This window comes from Callithrix jacchus, chromosome 7, assembly GCF_049354715.1.
Source record: "Callithrix jacchus isolate 240 chromosome 7, calJac240_pri, whole genome shotgun sequence".
Taxonomy (NCBI): Eukaryota; Metazoa; Chordata; class Mammalia; order Primates; family Cebidae; genus Callithrix; species Callithrix jacchus.
In genome coordinates, this window is record NC_133508.1 from 150,299,682 (window position 1) to 150,318,095 (window position 18,414).

Below are 18,414 nucleotides of genomic sequence, written 5' to 3' on the forward strand. Positions count from 1 at the left end.
CCAGCCACCATCCCTTAGGGAAGGCAGTTTTTAGGATTTCCAGAACTGTCAGGGATGGGAGAGTGAAGGCAATGAAGCTACACAAAAGTTGTCGCATGAATGGTGAGACTATAAATAATTGAAAGTCTTTCTAACAAGAACTTGTGGTGCCATGGAAGGCTTTGGGAAGACGGGACAGGAGTCCAGAAGTCAGCCATGTGACTTCACGACGCACTGCTGCTCTTCACTCCGAAACATCTCACGGCGCTCTGGTTTGTGACATAAATATCTATTGAGCATCTTCATTGTAACCGGAACTGTGCTAAGTATTGGAGATCAAACTAATCATAGCTACATGCTTTTTATGTATGGGCATAAAAGTTCCACATGTTCTAAGCACCTTGCTTGTGTTATCTCACTTAATTCTCACAATAACCCTATGAGGTAGACACTTTACAGAGGAGGACCCTGAGGCACAGAGAAATTAAGCAACATGCCCATAGTCACCCAGCTAGGAAGTGAAGGAACAGGGTTTGGACCCAAGTTGTCTGATCTCAGACCACTATTGCATACTTCCTCTCGGACAAAAACAGACACACAGACACGATGCCTGCTTCATGGGCCTCATGGTCTAGTGCAAAGTATGGCCCGTGGGCCAAATCAGGTCCACGGCCTGTTTTTATCAAGAAAGTTTCACTGGAACACAACCACGTTCATCTGTTTACCTATTATCTATGTCTGCTTTCATACTACAATGGCAGAATTCAGTGGCTGTGACAAAAACTGTCTGGTCCACAAATCCTAAAATATTTGTAATATGGTCTTTTATAGAAAACCTTTGCAACTCCTGATCTAGTGGAATAGAACCATCTTGTCCTTCCCTGGGACTTCAGGAGAACACATGAGTTGAGCTCATTAGTCTAAGGAGTCCCAATGCAGCACAGCCAGAGTAAGCCCAGCCTATTCACCTGACTACCATTCCACCTCCAGGATGACCAGCCAGGATGTCTCAGGAGCAGCCTGCTCCTAGTTGTTCCCACGATCACTCAGTGCCTAAGCCCAGGTGAGAAATACTAGGCACTGGCTGGCAAGAACCATAGCTAGCTACCGTCAGAGGATCCACATCAAAGATGGAATCGATACATTCTCTGGGACCCAGATACTGCAGGCACCTTGGGAGATGGTGAGCTCTGCCTCCACCCAGTGGGTTGCTCATTGATCTACCTGATCATTCAACATTCAATAAGCATTCACTATGGGCCAGGCCCAGGGTGAGTGCCGTGCTCATAGGGAGTCATGCTACGGATATGGCTCAGGCAAAATCACACATTGGACAAGGATTAGACAAAAATCACCATACTGTTCCTCCGAATTCTCAATGCTATGCTTTGATGTTCGCCCAGGGTCTGCACCTTTGCAAGGAAAGCCTCTAAATTTAGGTCTCAGGTGGTACACAGGAGAGGACTGAATTTGAATAAAGCTGCCCCACTACTTTTCTGGCTTCCAAGTCAAGCTTCCAGCTCTTTCCACCTACCCCATTAGATCGCAGAGCAGCTCTCCCAGCAAATATTACAAATAGATATGGAAATGTACATTTCCATACACATTTTTCCACATATATATTCCATATAGTATACAAGTCCCAGATTGTTTTATTCAGCCATGATTAAATGGCAGCTAATGAAAAAAACATTCAGAACAAACATGAAATAAAGAAGCTGTTGACATAAGTGCTTTGAAGATGTCAAGCCTCAGGCTAGATAGGACTTTGCTTAGACAGATGAAAAAGGTGAGAACATATTTACATATCAGATACAAAATTTAAGTTAAATCCATACTTTTTCTGCATCTTGCCATTGCTGAATTTCCATCTACGTCTAAAAAAAATGCAAAGAACTTTTCTTCTGTATTGAATGGTTTAAGAGCTCTAAACTGTTGACTCATGAACTAGTAGACCACTGAAGTTTGCTATAGGAGACAACATGTGTTAAAATATTTGCTGTAGGCCAGGCGCGGTGGCTCAAGCCTGTAATCCCAGCACTTTGGGAGGCCAAGGCGGGTGGATCACGAGGTCAAGAGATCGAGACCATCCTGGTCAACATGGTGAAACCCCGTCTCTACTAAAAATTACAAAAAATCAGCTGGGCACCGTGGCGCGTGCCTGTAATCCCAGCTACTCAGGAGGCTGCGGCAGGAGAATTGCCTGAACTTCCATCTACATCTGCGGAGGTTGCGGTGAGCCGAGATCGCGCCATTGCACTCCAGCCTGGGTAACAGGAGCAAAACTCCGTCTCAAAAAAAAAAAAAAAAAAAAAAAATTGCTGTAGAAAATTGTTCACTTAAAGTAGCTAAGCTGTGTTTACCAAAGCAGGTTGAGTTTTCTCACCAGCCTCACCATCATCAATTCACTGACTACGACCTCCCTGGTCTTGTTATAATTCAACCAGTGAAAAAGACTTGGCAGAGCCTCTTAAAAGCAGGAGCATGACTAAAGGCATTCCGTCCCTAAAAATGGGTTATTTTGAAAGTAAAAGAAACAAGTGTTTCTAACAGATTAACTTTAAAACACCATGCAGAATCTCGATTTTCCTCGACGGGAGAATTCTCATGTAAGGAGGTTTAATGAGACTCTGCCTAAAGAATTTTCCCTTTCTGGTGCCAACACATTGGCACATCTTTAGGTCACCAGGGTGTATTTCTAGAGGCCCAGCTCTGCTCATTCCTCCTACTTCCTTCCAATTCTGAGAAAAATACACAAAGTGCATCTTTTCCACAAGCCACTAGCCAGAATCCTCATTACCTTCCCTGGAGCTCAGCGCCACAGAAGGCTCTGGGTAAACTAGCAGGGAGGCTGGAGCATGGGGGAGCTCCCAGGAAGATGCGCACCGTTCTCTGACCTAGACTGGACGCTCCCTGAGCCAGAGACCTGGGACTGGAGATGTAATTTGCTTTTTAAGGCATTTCTCCCCGAAAACAGGATCAGAGGAGTGGTGCTGGCTATTGCTGAAAGCTTTATGGGTTAGACACAAACATTAATAGAATGACAGCTGGAAAAAACAAATATAACATTCTTACGCCAGGCATCTCTCAGGGGAGCTGGCTAGAGGGCCACAGCAGGCATATCAGAAAACCATGTGGTGGCATCCATCAGTGGCCTCTCATGACAGGCACATCCAAACTGGAATGAATGACTTCTTCCGGATACATCCTGCACATATTCCAAGAAAAAGCAGGGGGCATGCTGAAGGTGTGGCTTGTGTGGCCCAAGAAAAGACTCCGAGCAGGGCTAGGTTTTGGATAATTAATTCCTCAGGTGAAAACAGCTGAAACTGTTCTCAGTTTCTGGGTGAGGCTAAACTGGGAACCAGCTAAGTACCAGAGAGGCATCAAATCCTCATCTATTCTCAGGCGCTAAAAGACACCCAAGCATCCCAGGGGCAGCCCGCCCCCTCCCTTCCCGCAGATAAAACACCCAGCTCAAGATAAAAACCTCCAGGGGGCAAGTGTCTTCCTCCTTCCCCTTGCTTCCCTTCCTTTCTGTGATTTTCACCATCTCGGCTGCTGCTTCTCTCTCCCTTTCTTTCTCTCCCCTTCGCTCCTTCCACTTTCCTTCTCCTCAACATCAGCCTGACCCTCTCTCTATTCCCTTTATCTGTTGTCTTCTGCCTGAGGCTTCAAACGCTCACAGAAGGAGTTTCTCCCAAATTCAGGAGAAAAAGGTGTTTCTCAGTAGACAGACTTGCTAGTGAAAGGAGCCAACACCATGAGGAAGCCCGGGACTGAGGCAGGGGGTCACTTTCTCAGCCTTGACCCCTTCTTTGTACCTCTGCCTTTTTGGGAAGGCTGCAAGGTACAGGGTCAGGACGCAAGCTTTTAAGACAGAGATACTGAGGCTTGAATCCTGGCTCTAATATTTACAAACCATGTCATCCTGGGCAAGTTACTCTACCTCCCTGGGCCTCTGTTACTTTACCTGTAAGAGTGAGAATAATACCTATCTCAGAGCTGTTACGAGGATTAAAAGAGTTAATGTAGATAAAGCATTATGCCCATGACTGGTGATCAAAAAAGTGAGCCCACACTTTCCCTTCCCTCTTCTCTCTGTGATTCAAAAGTGTGGTCCCCTAATTATTTGTGGCTTCTTTGGAGAAATGGCCCAGAAGACTGGTGTTTGGCTCCATCCATATCACACCCCACTCCTCACCCACATCACAGGACAAGTCAATATCTGTGGAGTGTTCTGTGCCTTCTGCCAGGCCTCTGCTGGGCCAGGCCAGAAGGCTACGGTTAAAAGTCAAGTGTGATCAAACACGGGGAGCAGCTGCGTATCATAGGAACAGAGCTCTGGGGGGCTCAAGTGATCAACAAGGCTTCCCAGGTCCTGTTAACAGTTGATCCAACTTCACCTCCTTTTGTGAGTCCTGGTGCAGCTCAGCCCTGAGGCAGTTGCTTTTAAGACAGTTGGACACTGGCTCTTCTGATGGCCCCGGTGCTGGATATTGCCACCCAGTGTCTATTTTGAGATAGGCCTGCTCCTCCACAAATGGGCTCCTCTTCCTGGAAGGAGTCTTTCCCCTGACACCCACTCATGCACACCTCTGTGTAGTCAGACCACTGCATATTTTCCAGTGGCCCCTCCTCTCCATCCTTGAGAAAATGCAGGGACTATATGGACCCCTCCCCAAAAAAAGCCCCGAGCTGTGTGCACAAAATATATTCTAGAATGAAAACCATACATGACCAGGCGCAGTGGCCATTTATGGCTGTAATCCCAACACTTTGGGAGGCCAGGATGAAAGGATCACTTGTGCCCAGGAGTTTGAGACCAGCCTGGGCAACACAGTGAGACTCCATTTCTATTAAAAAAAATAAAATAGGTTAAGCTTGCCTCATGCCTGCAATCCCAGCACTTTGGGAGGCCAAGGCCAGTGGATTACTTGAGCCCAGGAGTTCGAGACCAGCCTGGGCAACATAGTAAAGCCCCACCTCTACAAAAAACAGGAAAATTAGCCAGGCATGGTGGCACACACCTGTCATACCCACTACTTGGAAGGCTGAGGCAGGAAGAACCCTTAAGCCTGGGAGAAAGGTGTCACAAGAAGCTATGATTGGGCCACAATATTCCAGCCTGGGTAACAGAGTGAGACCCCGTCTCAAAAATAAAAAATAAAATAAAAATTAGCTGGGCATGGTGGTACATACCTGTAGTCCTAGCTACTCAGGAAGCTGAGGCAAGAGGATCACTTGAGCTTAGGTGTTTGAGGCTGCAATGAGCTATGATTATACCACTGTATTCCAACCTGGACAACAGAGAGGGACCCCATATCCAAAATAAAGCCGTAATAATAGCCAATATCACTAATATAATACTTTTAAATTTGAAACATTTTATCCATTTAAACTCTGTCGGGATAGGCCAGCTCCCATAAAGAATGACCTCAAAATTTCAGTGGCTTAACATAATGAAAGTATTTCTGGTTCTCATCACAATTCAATATTGGTAGGTAGAAAGGAGAGGAAACCCTGTCCCTCGTCAACATCAGGGACCCAGGTTCCTTCATCTGTGGCATTGCCATCCCCTTCCAAGTCAGAGCCTCTAAGTCTTTTTCTTTTCTTTTCTTTTCTTTTTTTTCCTTTAGATGGAGTCTCTCTCTGTCACCAGGCTGGAGTGCAGTGGCAGGATCTCAGCTCAGTGCAACCTCCACCTACCGGGTTCCAGCGATTCTCCTGTCTCAGCCTCCCAAGTAGCTGGGACTACAGGCAAGCACCACCACACCCAGCTAATTTTTGTGTTTTTAGTAGAGATGGGGTTTCACCATGTTGGCCTTGATGGTCTCGATCTCTTGACCTTGAGATCCGCCCGCCTTGGCCTCCCAAAGTGTTGGGATTACAGGCGTCAGCTACCGCGCCCGGCCAGAGCCTCTAAGTCTTTTTCTCACAGTGCACAGACCAGGAACGAGAGAGCAGAAGATCCCGGGGGATGTTTATGTGAGCCAGGCCTGGAAATGGGGAACATCAATTCCACCCACATTCCTTTGCCAGAACTTAGTCACTTGCTCACCTAATCCGAAGGCAGACCGGGTGCTTGGGAAAAAGGAGACCACATTTGATAAACAGGTAGTACTGCACTGTCTTTGCTATAAAACCATTAGATAAATATTTTTCCACAGAGCAGGAAACTATGGTTTGACATACCCAAGACTTGGGTGCAAGTCTTGAACCACAATCTTCTAGCTCCAGCCTATTCTTTGATTCATGCAGAATTTCTTCTTCCTGTGGGTATGTTGCTGCGAAAGTTCCTGAATCTTACGAATGACCAGGTCCTGCCCATGCCTTTTCTCTTTACCTCCAGGCATTTGAAGAGCCAGAGAGAAACATTACTAAATACCTCCCTTCCCTCACTGCCAAGCAACACTTCCTTCTCCTGAATTACAGGTGTGGAATCCAGCCCTCTCTTACTGGCATCGCCATGAAAATAAAGATGCTTGAGCACATCTGAGAAAACAGCATCCTTGGCCTAGAAGAGCTTACAGTCTAATGAGATAGACAGAAATGTTAGAAAAGCTGTAACTAGTCTTGATTCGACAATAACAGAGGCCACTACACTGTTGTACAGGAACACGATGAGCAAGAAATGGATTTTCTTAGAGAGTCAGAGGAAGTGACAGAGAACAGGTAATGTTTGTCCTGGGCAGGAATCAGGAATAGCCTAACAGACAAGACAGGCGAGTCACCACAGCCCAGGGAAGAGCATCTGCACAGAAACAAACAGGGAAGAGGAGATGTCCAAGTGAGTCCTTGACAAAGAGAGTTCCAGAAGGCTCCAGAAGGCCACTTCTTACCTCCTGGTTCTTTCTGGAAGCCTGGGAAGATGGGATACCTTGAAGAAGGTCATGGTCTTGACAGAGTCCCAAGGTATTATGATACTAAACCAAAGGATGGTATCTCCACGTGGGGTCCAACACACCATTACTTACCTGTAGTAAAGTTAGCTGTCACTTACACAACGCTAATATTTAGAGGTACTTTTACACATTATCTCATTTCACTCCTCTTTTTGCAAATAAGGAAAGCAAATCTTAGAGAAGTTAAGTTACTTGGCTAGCAGGCCACAGGACTAGAACTCAACCTCAGATTCTGGACTCTAAAACCCAGGTATTTTCCACTGGGACTTTTGTCTGTAGGAGGGGGAGAAATACTACAGGGAGGGGAACCACAGGGGACTTTTCAGGGTCCCCATCAGGGTCCTTTCTAAAATGGATAACTTATTTCAATTCTTTTTCCTTCCCTCCTCACACATAGAGTTGAGAGCTAGAACTGAGAATCTGCTCCTAGAGAACCCTCATCTATCACCACAACCTAAGGAATAAACGGATCTCTGATCCTGAAGAGCCCTAGCTTCCCCATTCCCAGGTCATCTACAGTTCCTCTGCCTTATCCTGAGCACCTTTCCAAGAAGAAGACAGATGAACAAGAACAGAAGCAGAACCCCACACAGAAGACAGCATCGTCTTCCCCACGCTCTGTGAACCTCGCAGGCCCCCTTGTGACCTCCACAGAAGAGCACCGGAGCAGAAACAACTTTCGCAGCAGTGTCAACTCCGCCTTCACCCACCCCAGTGCCGAAGGCCCCTCCAGTTCTCTATCTCCCAGTCCTGCTCTGTTCTCTATCTTCGTTCAAATCAGAATTGGATCAAGAGAGCAAAGACTGATGATGCTGTTTTTGATGAGGCTCTCCCACCTCTCTGGAACGTGACCTGAAGGGAAGTGTCCCTGCTGAAGTTGATCAGGGCTCCTCTCTTCCTCTGCCGGAGAACAGCCACTAGGGGAGAAAACTGGTGACCATGAGAACCTGGAGCTCCTCCCATGGAACCTGAGGGCCGGGCACAGTGGGGACTGCTAGATACAGCTAGAGGCACAGATTCTCCCAGAAGTGAGCAAATGTTCCAGGGCAGAGGCAACTTTCCATCTTTGTTCACATATAGAAGCAGCCAGATGTTCTAAATCAAAAAAGGGGATTTGTCTACACAAGGGAATTTTTTCTGACTTTTCATATTTGTTTATATGCAAAGCCTTCCAAAGATATACAAATTAAAGCACATGAAGTTATGTATTAATTGAATCGTATTTACTTAAAAGAATAATGCTATGCATCGATGCGGGACTCCCCCCAGATCCAGTGTGCAGCGCTGCCAGGGGTACTGAAGAACACAATCCTTTCGGTAATCTTTTCTTCCCTGCAATGGTTCGCAAAGAAAGAAACAGGAAGAATGTGATGTTCAAAACTGAACTAAGGAGATTTTGGAGCAGGGCTCCTCAGGGCCTAGGAGAGGAAGGAATTCGAAGCCTTCTTAACTGTGTTGAAAACAATCCCACCGTTTTATGCCTCCCCAATTGTATTTACCGCATTATACTGTAAAGCTTTCCCTTCTTATTTCTGTATACACTCGGAGCTCTCTGAGGCCAAAGTCCTCACTGTATTCATCTTTGAATCCCCTGTGCCTAGTGCAGTGCCTCACAAGGAGCCCAATAAACACTTGTTAAGTGATTCATCTATGGCCTGGCAGACTGTAAGCTGTGCCAACCGGGAACTGATGCTCTCTAAAGTCTTTCAGGTCTCAACTTTTAAATTTGGTTTGTTTCCTTGATTTCCAAGTAAAATTTCTTTTTTAAAAAATCCAGGCCAGGCACAGTGGCTCACACCTGTAATCCCAGCACTTTGGGAAGCTGAGGTTTGATTGCATCACGGAGGGATTTTGTCCATGCCTACATGTAGTGCCTACATGTAATGAAAGTGAGATAAGGTTCATTTTAAGGATAGATGAAGACTCCACCACAAAAAAACTGTTACATCTCATGGACAAATTCTTAATAAAAACTGAATTAAGAGTGTGCAACTCAGCTCCAGGCTATAGAAATTTGAAGGGTCATTGAACACTGAGGAGCCAGAAAACCAGTCTGAGAGTGGAGCTACGTCAATAACACAGAGAGCGTGAAGCAGTTGGGCCAGGAGGATCTGGCGTCAACCTGCTAAGATGAATTTCCATCAAAAGAGTCCCTAGAAATTCATCGCAGGAATCTTTTATAGATGCAGCCATTGTGCTGTAGCACCTCTCTGCAGGGTGTCTTAGGGGCAACACAGATCAAGTGGAAGACCATCATGGCCGCCTTTTGCGGACCGTAGGGATCTCTCACAGACTCTTCTTTGCTTGTGCCTTCCAAGTTCAACCCCTGATAAACCAGGAAGGGGGACTCACACGCAGTGAGTTTGACGACCTTAGGGAGTTAAAGAGGGCATGACTGCTCTCTGGGCAAATAAGGGAAAGCAGCGGGTTCCCTTTAGTTATTTAGTACAATTCTGTTCCATTTGCGGGAATAAACAGATCTTCCTCACCAGGGAACTCAACAAAACATTTACAGAGCACTTTCTATACATGCGACACAGTGAATACAACTATATATTAATCAGTGCTGGCTTAACTTTGGTAACAAGCACCAAAATTCAGTGACTGAACACCCAAGAGGTTGGTTTCTATTTCACGTGCTTAGGTCCTCCACGCAGCCCCCAAGGTCACTGTGGCTAATCGCCATCTCTTTGGGCCTTGTTATCATTTGCCCACCCCAGTACCGAGGGCCCCTCCAGTTCTCTTTCTCCCAATCCTGCTCTGTTCTCTATTTTCGTTCAAATCAGAATTGGATCAAGAGAGCAAAGACTGATGATGCTGTTTTTGATGAGGTTCTCCGACCTCCCTGGAAGATGACCTGAAGGGCAAGCCACGGAAAGGGAAAGGGAACGTGGAGGGGCTCATTCATTTCAGGCTCACTCTCTGGGCCTGAAATGGCATATTCCAATGAGAAGGAGGTGGCTTTACCAAAAAGAGAAGCAGGAAGCCCCGTCCTGACATCCTCACCCCGAGTAAGCTCTGCTAATTCAGCACACTCGGTCTCTGTGGGGCACGATGCTGCCCAGCTTCATGGACTGTCCCTCTCCTGGCTGGTTCCTGGGCTCATTCCTCCTCTGCTGTGGGTCACCTCCCTTGTTGCACTTACCAATGCTCCTGCAAACCTGGGGTTCGTTGCCTGCCCCCAAACCACCCCTCACTCATCCAGTCAACACATATTGATTTCTTGTTAGATGCCAGGCAAGAGGCTAGGTGCTGGGATATAGTGACACATAAGTCACACAGGGTCAAAGCCTTCATGGAACTTACATTCTTATGTAGAGAACACAAAGAAAAAGTCAATCAATCATTAAACAGTCCAGGAGCAGTGGCTCATACCTGTAATCCCAGAACTTTGGAGGGCCAAGGCAGATAAATCACTTGAAGCCAGGAGTTCAAGACCAGCCCGGCCACTGGACAACATAGTGAAACCCCACCTTTACTAAAAATACAAAAATTGCTGGATGTGGTGCACACCTATAATCCCAGATACTCAGGAGTCTGAGGCACGAGAGTCACTTGAAGCTGGAAGGCAGAGGTGGCTGAGTTGTGATCCTGCCACTGCACTCCAGCCTCTGCAATAGAGAAAGACCCTGACTCAGAAAGAAAAAAAAAATCATTAAACAAATAATTTCCAAGAGCAATAAGATTTTTTTTAACCCTCCAGAGTTCAAGCAATTCTGATGGCTCAGCTTCCCAAGTAGCTGGAATTACAGGCGTGTGCCACCGCACCCAACTAATTTTAGTATTTTTGGTAGAGAGGGGGTTTCACCGTGTTGGCCAAGCTAGTCTCGAACTGCTGACCTCAAGTGATCTGCCCACATTGGCCTCCCAAAGTGCGGGAATTACAGGCATGAGCTACTGCACCCATCAACAATAAGATTTTTTAAGGGAAATAAAACTGTGTGTGAATGAAACGTCCAGGGTCAGAGGGCTCATGTCAGCAGAGAGGTTGGAAAATCCCTCTCTGAGACTTAGGAGAAGAGAAGGAGCAGCCATTCAAACACAGAGGGAGGCTTGTGCCTGGTAGCAAGTCCCAAGTCCTAGAAACAGGAAGGGGCTTGGCACGTCTGAGGGTCAGCTGGATGGCCACTGTGGCTTATGCCCTGTAGGAAGGGAGTAGCCTGAGGTGAGATCAGAGACCTCGAGGAGTCCACATCACACAGGGAGAGCTGGGATAAATTCATTCAGTCACTCTGCAAACATTTATTGAGCACTAACAAGTCCAGAGAGTGAAGATATCACAGTGAAGATAAATCCCACGCTGGTAGAGCTCACAAGTGTCAAGGAGCCAAAAAGTCAACAAATAAATGAATAAATAAACCATAAGGCACCAGGTAATGGTAAGAGCTCTAAAGCAGAAAAAGCAGGATGAGAGAGTTGATTCCTATTGTAGATGGGATGGAAGGCGAGGCCTCTGGTGAGGTGAGCCAAGACTTGGAGGGAGAGAGGGAACAAGCCACATGCATACGTGAGTGCGTAGCATTCCAGGGAGCCCTCAAGGTCGCCATGCAATATTTGTTCATCCGAATTTCATATGTAACTCAGCATCCCGTGCTTATTACATCCCATAACGTGCTGAGTCACATACGAAATTCAGGTGAACAAATATTGCATGGAGCATACTTACACTAAGAATTCTTCATTGTTTCTCTGTAATTCAATTTTGACTGGGCATTTTGTATTTTTATTTACTAAATCTGGCAACCATTGGAGAGAGGGAACAGAAAGTGTAAGGACTTTGAGGCAGAAACGTGGGTGGCACATTCAAAGCATAGCAGGAAGGCTACCGCAGGGGGTGTGGTAGAAGGGGAGGCTGGAGAGGGAGGCGGAGGCCGGAGCACGCAGGGCCACGTGGGCCATGGTGAGCACTTTGAACTTCATTCTCAGTGGAATGGGGAGCCTGGAGGAGTTTGAGCAGCTATGTGAAGGACACCAACAGAAGACACAGGATTGCTACCTAATCATCCACCGCTAGAAGGGCCACGCGGAGGTGCTGGAAGTACAAGCTTGTTCCAAGTCCAAGCATCCCACTGCAATACACCTGTGGCAGAGAGATGGGAACTGAGGAGTTACAGCTCAAATAGGTACATGATTCTGAGCAGTGATCAGGGGCACCCTCTCTCAACTTGCCCTTCTCTCATTCTGCTTGAAGTCGCCTTGAAGCAGCAGGAGGTCAGAGAGATCATCAGAGTGTCCAAGGCTCCAGCCACCACTATTTCCTCATCCTCTAGGAAAAATGCCATTAATGCTGCTGCCCACGGGCCTCTGGCCACGGTCGTGGAGCCCACCGGCACCAGCCCCCATGGAAATCTATGTCACATTTCTTTCTCTTCAAAATGGGGCAGGGAAAGTTTCCATCCTAGGAGAAAATTGCCTTAGATGAACCTCTTCCTCTTCTCTTGACCTGACTCCTCTTCTGTCAATCTTGGGTAGTGATCATGGGAAAGAAGGGACTGGGCTTCCTTTGGACTAGCCACTGCCATCGACTCTTTTCCCTCTTGTCAGCAGTCCTGTGCCTACAGCCTCGGCTCCTGGTGCTCCAGCTGTCGGCTTTAATCAACAGCAAGAGTAAATACAGGCAGATGCTGCCTGCTCCCAGAATGCTCTGTAAAGTTTCTCACACACAGCTTGAAAAGGAACATTTTCCGGGATTGATTTAGGACATGTGACTCTATAAACATCCAGACTCCTGCTGAGAGTGGGCAAGAAAAGAGCTGGGGCAAGGTGGTGCTTCCCTTAAAGAAATGAAGGAAGGAGATTTGTGACTTCTTAGCACACTCTAGACCTCAATTTCCAATAGCAGCATCTGATTCCAATTTCATTGGTTGAATGATCCTCTATAAAAAGTATTGATTCATGGACTGAAGTAAGAGTCATAGATATACCTGGAAGGGGTTCTCCGGTTATTTGTCTCTGTCCTTGGCTTTGTCCTGTAAAATATTTACTTGAACAGCTTAAATTCCATCATGACATTTATGCTTACAGAAAACCCAAAACTAGGAGGTACTGTAATGTAGAGAGAAAGCGCTGAGCCGTCTAAGCCATGTTGGGCGATTTGCTGAACCACTCTGAGCTGCCGTTTCTGCATGTGCAAAATGGAAATAATAAATTCTTCTGAGGATTAACCGGGAAGCCCTCTGCAAAATCTGGCACAAAGGACTCACTCAAGAGGTCGTGGTTTTCTTCCCTCTGTTTTGTCTTCTGCAAAATGAGGGCAATAAAGTTACAAATGTTGTTAGAACCTGAAACGCAACTGACTCAAAAGGGAGACTGAGTTGTTGGATAGCTACCACAGGCTGGAATACTAGATCCGAATCAAGACAATGAACGTTGATACGCCATGCAGTTAATAACTAATAAGAGCACAGAGAATGCACGCTTGATAACCATTCCAATGAAAAAGACCTAAGAGTTTCAATTAGCCGCAAGCTCAGTTTGAAACAAGAATGGGACACATTTACCATGAGAAGCTATGCAACTGTATATTATATTATAATAATAATTAACGTATATTGAACACATACTGTGTCCCAAGTAATACTCTAAGTACTGTGCTCGATTCATTTAATACCCCCAACCATCCTATGAGATACTACTTTTATCAGCAGTTTATGGGTGCCAAACTGAAGCAAAGAGAAGTAACCTGCCTATATTCACAGAGTTTGTGAATAGCAGAGCTAGGGCTGGATAACTTCACTCTGTGCGTAGTGCACCTGGAGCTACTGAGTTAGTTCTGAGCACCATGTCAGGTACAGCCACGCTTTCTCTACCCTGGTGTCACCCCAGCCCTGAGGAAGGTGTTAGGAATGGCACTGCTTGCTTGTAATTAAGCCACCCACCCAGGCCCAGGTTCCAAAGGCCAAGCCAAGGCTTCAAGATGCCCACATTTCTCTCCAGATCATCTCACTACAAGGGACTCCGTGTCTCAAGGAAGGTCTCGGGTGCCCTTATTGCCTCTTAACTCTTCCTGCCCCCTCTCACACACAATCTATTAAAATGATTCCCAAGAAGTTAATGGCTATGAAAAATGATGGTACAAAAAAATGAGTCAATGATATTTCTTTGAAGTCTCATATTTTCTCCTAAAAATTCATATAAATTTTGTACTCTGCTCCATACCATATCTGGGTTGGTTTTAATATTGAAATAATATTTTAAGCAACTTAGCGCTGAGTAAATTGATGCACTAGTGTGATGAACCACAATTTTCCTGCAGCTGATAGAAACCCTGGCACACTGCTACATGTCCCCATTTGAAAAGCTCAGAACTGCAGATGCATCTTTCATAACATGGAAAGTTGTCCAAGGCACATCATTAAGCAATAAAAGCAGGTTACCAAACAGTACAGTTCTGTTTTTGTATACATTTGGAAGGCTATGTATGTATACCAAAATCTTAACAGAGGATCTCTCTAGACTGTAGGAATGTGAGAGATTTTTATTTTTCTCTTTTTCTTTCTCATGTAAATTAATCTTTCTACAGTGAGCATACATACTGTTTGTGGAGGTAGAATACAGGGTTTGGTGATGATGGATTTCTTTGAGGAGGATGTGGTTAGTTTTGCTTTGTAAGTTTTTTGTTTGTTTGTTTTGTTTTTGAGACCAAGTCTTGCTCTGTCACCCAGGCTGGAGCACAGTGGCACAATCTCGGCTCACTGCAACTTCCACCTCCCAGGTTCAAGTGATTCTCCTGCCTCAGCCTCCTGAGTAGCTGGGACTACAAGCACATGCCACCATGCCCAGCTAACGTGTGTGTGTGTGTGTGTGTGTGTGTGTGTGTGTGTGTGTGTGTGTTTTTAGTAGAGACTGGGTTTCACCGTGTTAGCCAGGATGGTCTCAATCTCCTGACCTCGTGATCCACTCTCCTCAGCCTCCCAAAGTGCTGGGATTACAGGTGTGAACCACCGCACCCGACCCCTTTGTAAGATTTAACAGTTCACAGCTACCTGAATTGTGCAGACACCTACTTCAGCAAACTACACCTTTCACATCCTGAGACCCTCCGAAGCAGGGAACCAAACTACAAGAAAACGTCATGCACAAGAATTTAATCAGGCATCCTCCCTGGCTCCCCACCTTGTTGCCTTGTAACTCTGCTAGCTGTGACCTCAAATTTCTGCAATAATCACACAAACCCCTCGCACCTCCAGAGTTTTCTGTGGCACATCCCAGTGGCCAAAACCCCAACGCAGCTTAATCTTCCGGCAATAGGCTTCTGTGTGCAGCCCACACTCTCCCAGCAGCCAGCTCCAAGGTTCACCAGGTTTTGCCTTACATCTGATCTTAACACTGACAGTTCGCATGCTTCGTGCAGGCCAAGAAGCAGAAGCTTCCCCGGATTGGACTGGTTTTCCTCACACCGGATGCTGTCTGAATCTTGTCGCAGCTCACTGCACATTTGACACTTGCGGCTTGACTCTTGTCTTACTCCCCGAGAGCCTGTCCCACTGCAAGTTCAGTTCCCCTCCTTCTGTCTCACCTAGACCAAAGGTCTCAATCCAGATCACCCTTCCTATCTCACTTGTGATGTCGTGAGTTATAGTTAATAATTTGTCACCTATTTATTGTGTAGCAAGCACATGCTATGTACCTCATGCATTGTCTAATTTTCACAGTAAGCCTCGAAGGTAGACTTCACAGTCCTCATTTCACATGGAGGGAAACCAAGGCTCGGGAGCTCCAGCAAAGCCTAAGATCACTGTTCTGGCCGGGCGTGGTGGCTCACACCTGTAATCCAAGCACTTTGGAGGCCAAGGTGGGTGGATCACCTGAGGTCAGGAGTTCAAGACCAGCCTGACCAACATGGTGAAACCCCATCTTTAAAAAAAAAAAGATCGCTGTTCTGATAATCTTTTGCTGCATAATAAATCACTCCTAAACTTCGTGACTTAAAACGAGCATTTTATTCTGGGGCTAACTGGGCTTAGCTGGGTGATTCTCGCTGAGGTCACTCATGACGCTGCAGTCAGAGAGCGGCTAGGGCTGGAGCCATCTCAGTGACTTCCCACAACACATCCAGTGTTCGAACTGGCTACAGATGAGGACTCCAGCTGGGCTATCAGCCAAAACATCCAAATGTGGCTCTCCATGGGTTCTCTCCACTTGGGTCAGTTTCGGCTTCCTTGCAGCACGGTGACTGCATCCCAAGGGTATACAACCAAAGAGGACAAGATGGAGGAAGCGCATGGCACGTCTATGACCTAGGCTCGGAAGTCACACAGCACCACTTCTGCCATCACTTACTGGCTCTGCGGCCACAAAGGTCAGCCCAGGTTCAAGTGGAAGGAACGCAGAACCCACCACTTGATGAGATGCGTGCTGCGACTCTGCAAGAAGAATACATGGGATGCGATTATTGTGGCAGCCATCTTTGGGAAATGCAGTCTGCCACAATCACTCAGCTATTACCTTGGACAGGGCCAGGATTTAAACCCAGATCAGCCCAACTGCAAAACCTGTGCTCTTAAATCATGGCAGCACGCCACCGGGAGAGATTCATAACGTCTCCAGCACTGAGCCTGAGTTACAGAATGGAACGCATCAGGAAGATGTTAACCAATGGTGTGTCCGGGAAGCGGAGGCCAAGATGTCGAGAAGCCGGGAAACCATGTTGTATGATTTAACAAACAGATGAGGATATTTAGCTGCAAGAAGACAAAACTGAAAAGGGACATGACAGCTTTCTTCAAATATATGAAGGGTGAGTATGGAAAAGGGAAGACATTGTGTATAGCAGCCTTCAGTGGATGAAAGAAGCAGCGAGACAGACAGGGTTATCAGCTCTCCCTACTACATCGAGTCCACTGTTAGGCATAAAGACTTAGGACCCACCAAGTGTTGAGTACCAGCTTAGAGCTTTAGGATCCATTCATTTATTTTGCTGCAGTGGGGGGCTATGAGTCAAAAGTGTTCTCGCCTGCCTTGGGCAGAATGAGCCCAAAGGAGGGATGGGTCAGTCAAATCTCAGAGTCACCACAGAGTCTCAGTGCCCTACCAGGATAGCATCCCCAGGGCAGGACAGCAGTTTCCTCCCCCTAACCTTCCACTTCTCCTCTACAAATGCAGTCATGCCTGGGGCATGTGTCACAGTGACAAATTTCAGTCTCCGATGGCAAAACTCCGGGGCCCCATCCCTGTCTGCCTGTTAAGCTGTAAGCCCTTTCCCTGGCCCACCAGGGAAAACCTCGGAGAAAAGAGAAAAAGATTGGGTTTCCAGAACATTAAACTTCCATCGCTACTGCTGCCTGCCAATCTCCCTACTAATTATTTGGAGAAAAGAAAGTCAATGTACCTCCGAGGGAGTCAGGAATGGGGCCCTCCCTCCACAGCAGTGCCTGCTGGCAAATCCTTGTCTTTTCAGCAGAAAGAGATCTTGGAAGGTCAATTCATCTCTTCCTTTGCCCCGGACCAGACTCACTTCATGTAGTGAAAGAAGCCTGGCCGAGCCAAAGGGATGGTTTTCCCTCCATATTTGGTGACAAAAATATCAACCAGAGTTTACTCAAGAGCCAGCAAATATTTAGTACTTGCCATGTGCCAGACACCAGGCTGATCAAATAGGCCTCCAACGTTCTGTCTCCAGTTTCTAATCAAGGGCTTAAGCAGCAGATGCCAAGGAAGGAACGGTCCTCAGATTTGAGGATATAAATGTTGAAATCCTTTCTTCCCCACCCTACTCTACCACCTGCAGCAACCCAGAGTGTACACATGCTTCCTGCCTTCTTTTCCGGCATGGCTAGACTGGGAAAGATTTTCATGTGTGGCAGCAGATTGTTCCAACACACAGGTTCAATGGCGTTTGGCCCGCAGTGAGATACAGCAAAAAGACCATGCCCTGAACATAGAGGCAAGAGACAAGGTCACAATGTGAGCCCGGACATGTCACTCAACCTCCGTGATTTGCATTTTCCTTATAGGTAAAGTGGGATTAATGATACCTCCTACTTCATAAATCGATCATCCCATTCGAGTCCCTTCAATCAGCCTAGCTCACCATGCTGCCACACATGATTGGAGGACATTTTGGAAAACATGCACAGAGAGGGTGTAGGGAAATGGGCCTTGTTAGGCATTGTCAATGGAAGTCTAAGTTGGTGCACCCTTTGGGGAGGTAGGTGACAAAGTTTCAAAGTAAATGTATTGTTCTCACCCTTTTCCTCCAAATCTTTCGAGGAATTTACTTTGGATGTGAAATAATTCATGCTGCAACAACAGTCATCACAACATCATTTGTCATCTATTCACTTGTACTATACTATAGAAAATGTACATATGAGCTGGGCGCGGTGGCTCATGCCTGTAATCCTAGCACTTTGGGAGGCTGAGGTGGGCGGATCACCTGAGGTCAGGAGTTCAAGGCCAGCCTGACCAATATGGTGAAACCCCATCTTTAAAAAAAGAAAAAGTACACATGATTGGTATTTACATTTTAAAGAATAGCCATAATGGGCTGGGGTCAGTGGCCCATGCCTGTAATCCCAGCACTTTGGGA

General features: G+C 46.5%; 1 long non-coding RNA gene across 1 annotated transcript in view; it reads right to left on the reverse strand.

Moving 5' to 3' along the window:
* Positions 1-11,098: 11,098 nt before the first annotated feature.
* Positions 11,099-18,414, reverse strand: part of LOC118143086 (uncharacterized) — a 30,437-nt gene continuing 23,121 nt past the window's right edge. The window contains exon 4 of the long non-coding RNA XR_008473101.2: positions 11,099-13,124. This is a non-coding gene — a long non-coding RNA (uncharacterized LOC118143086). The remainder of the gene's footprint in view (positions 13,125-18,414) is intronic.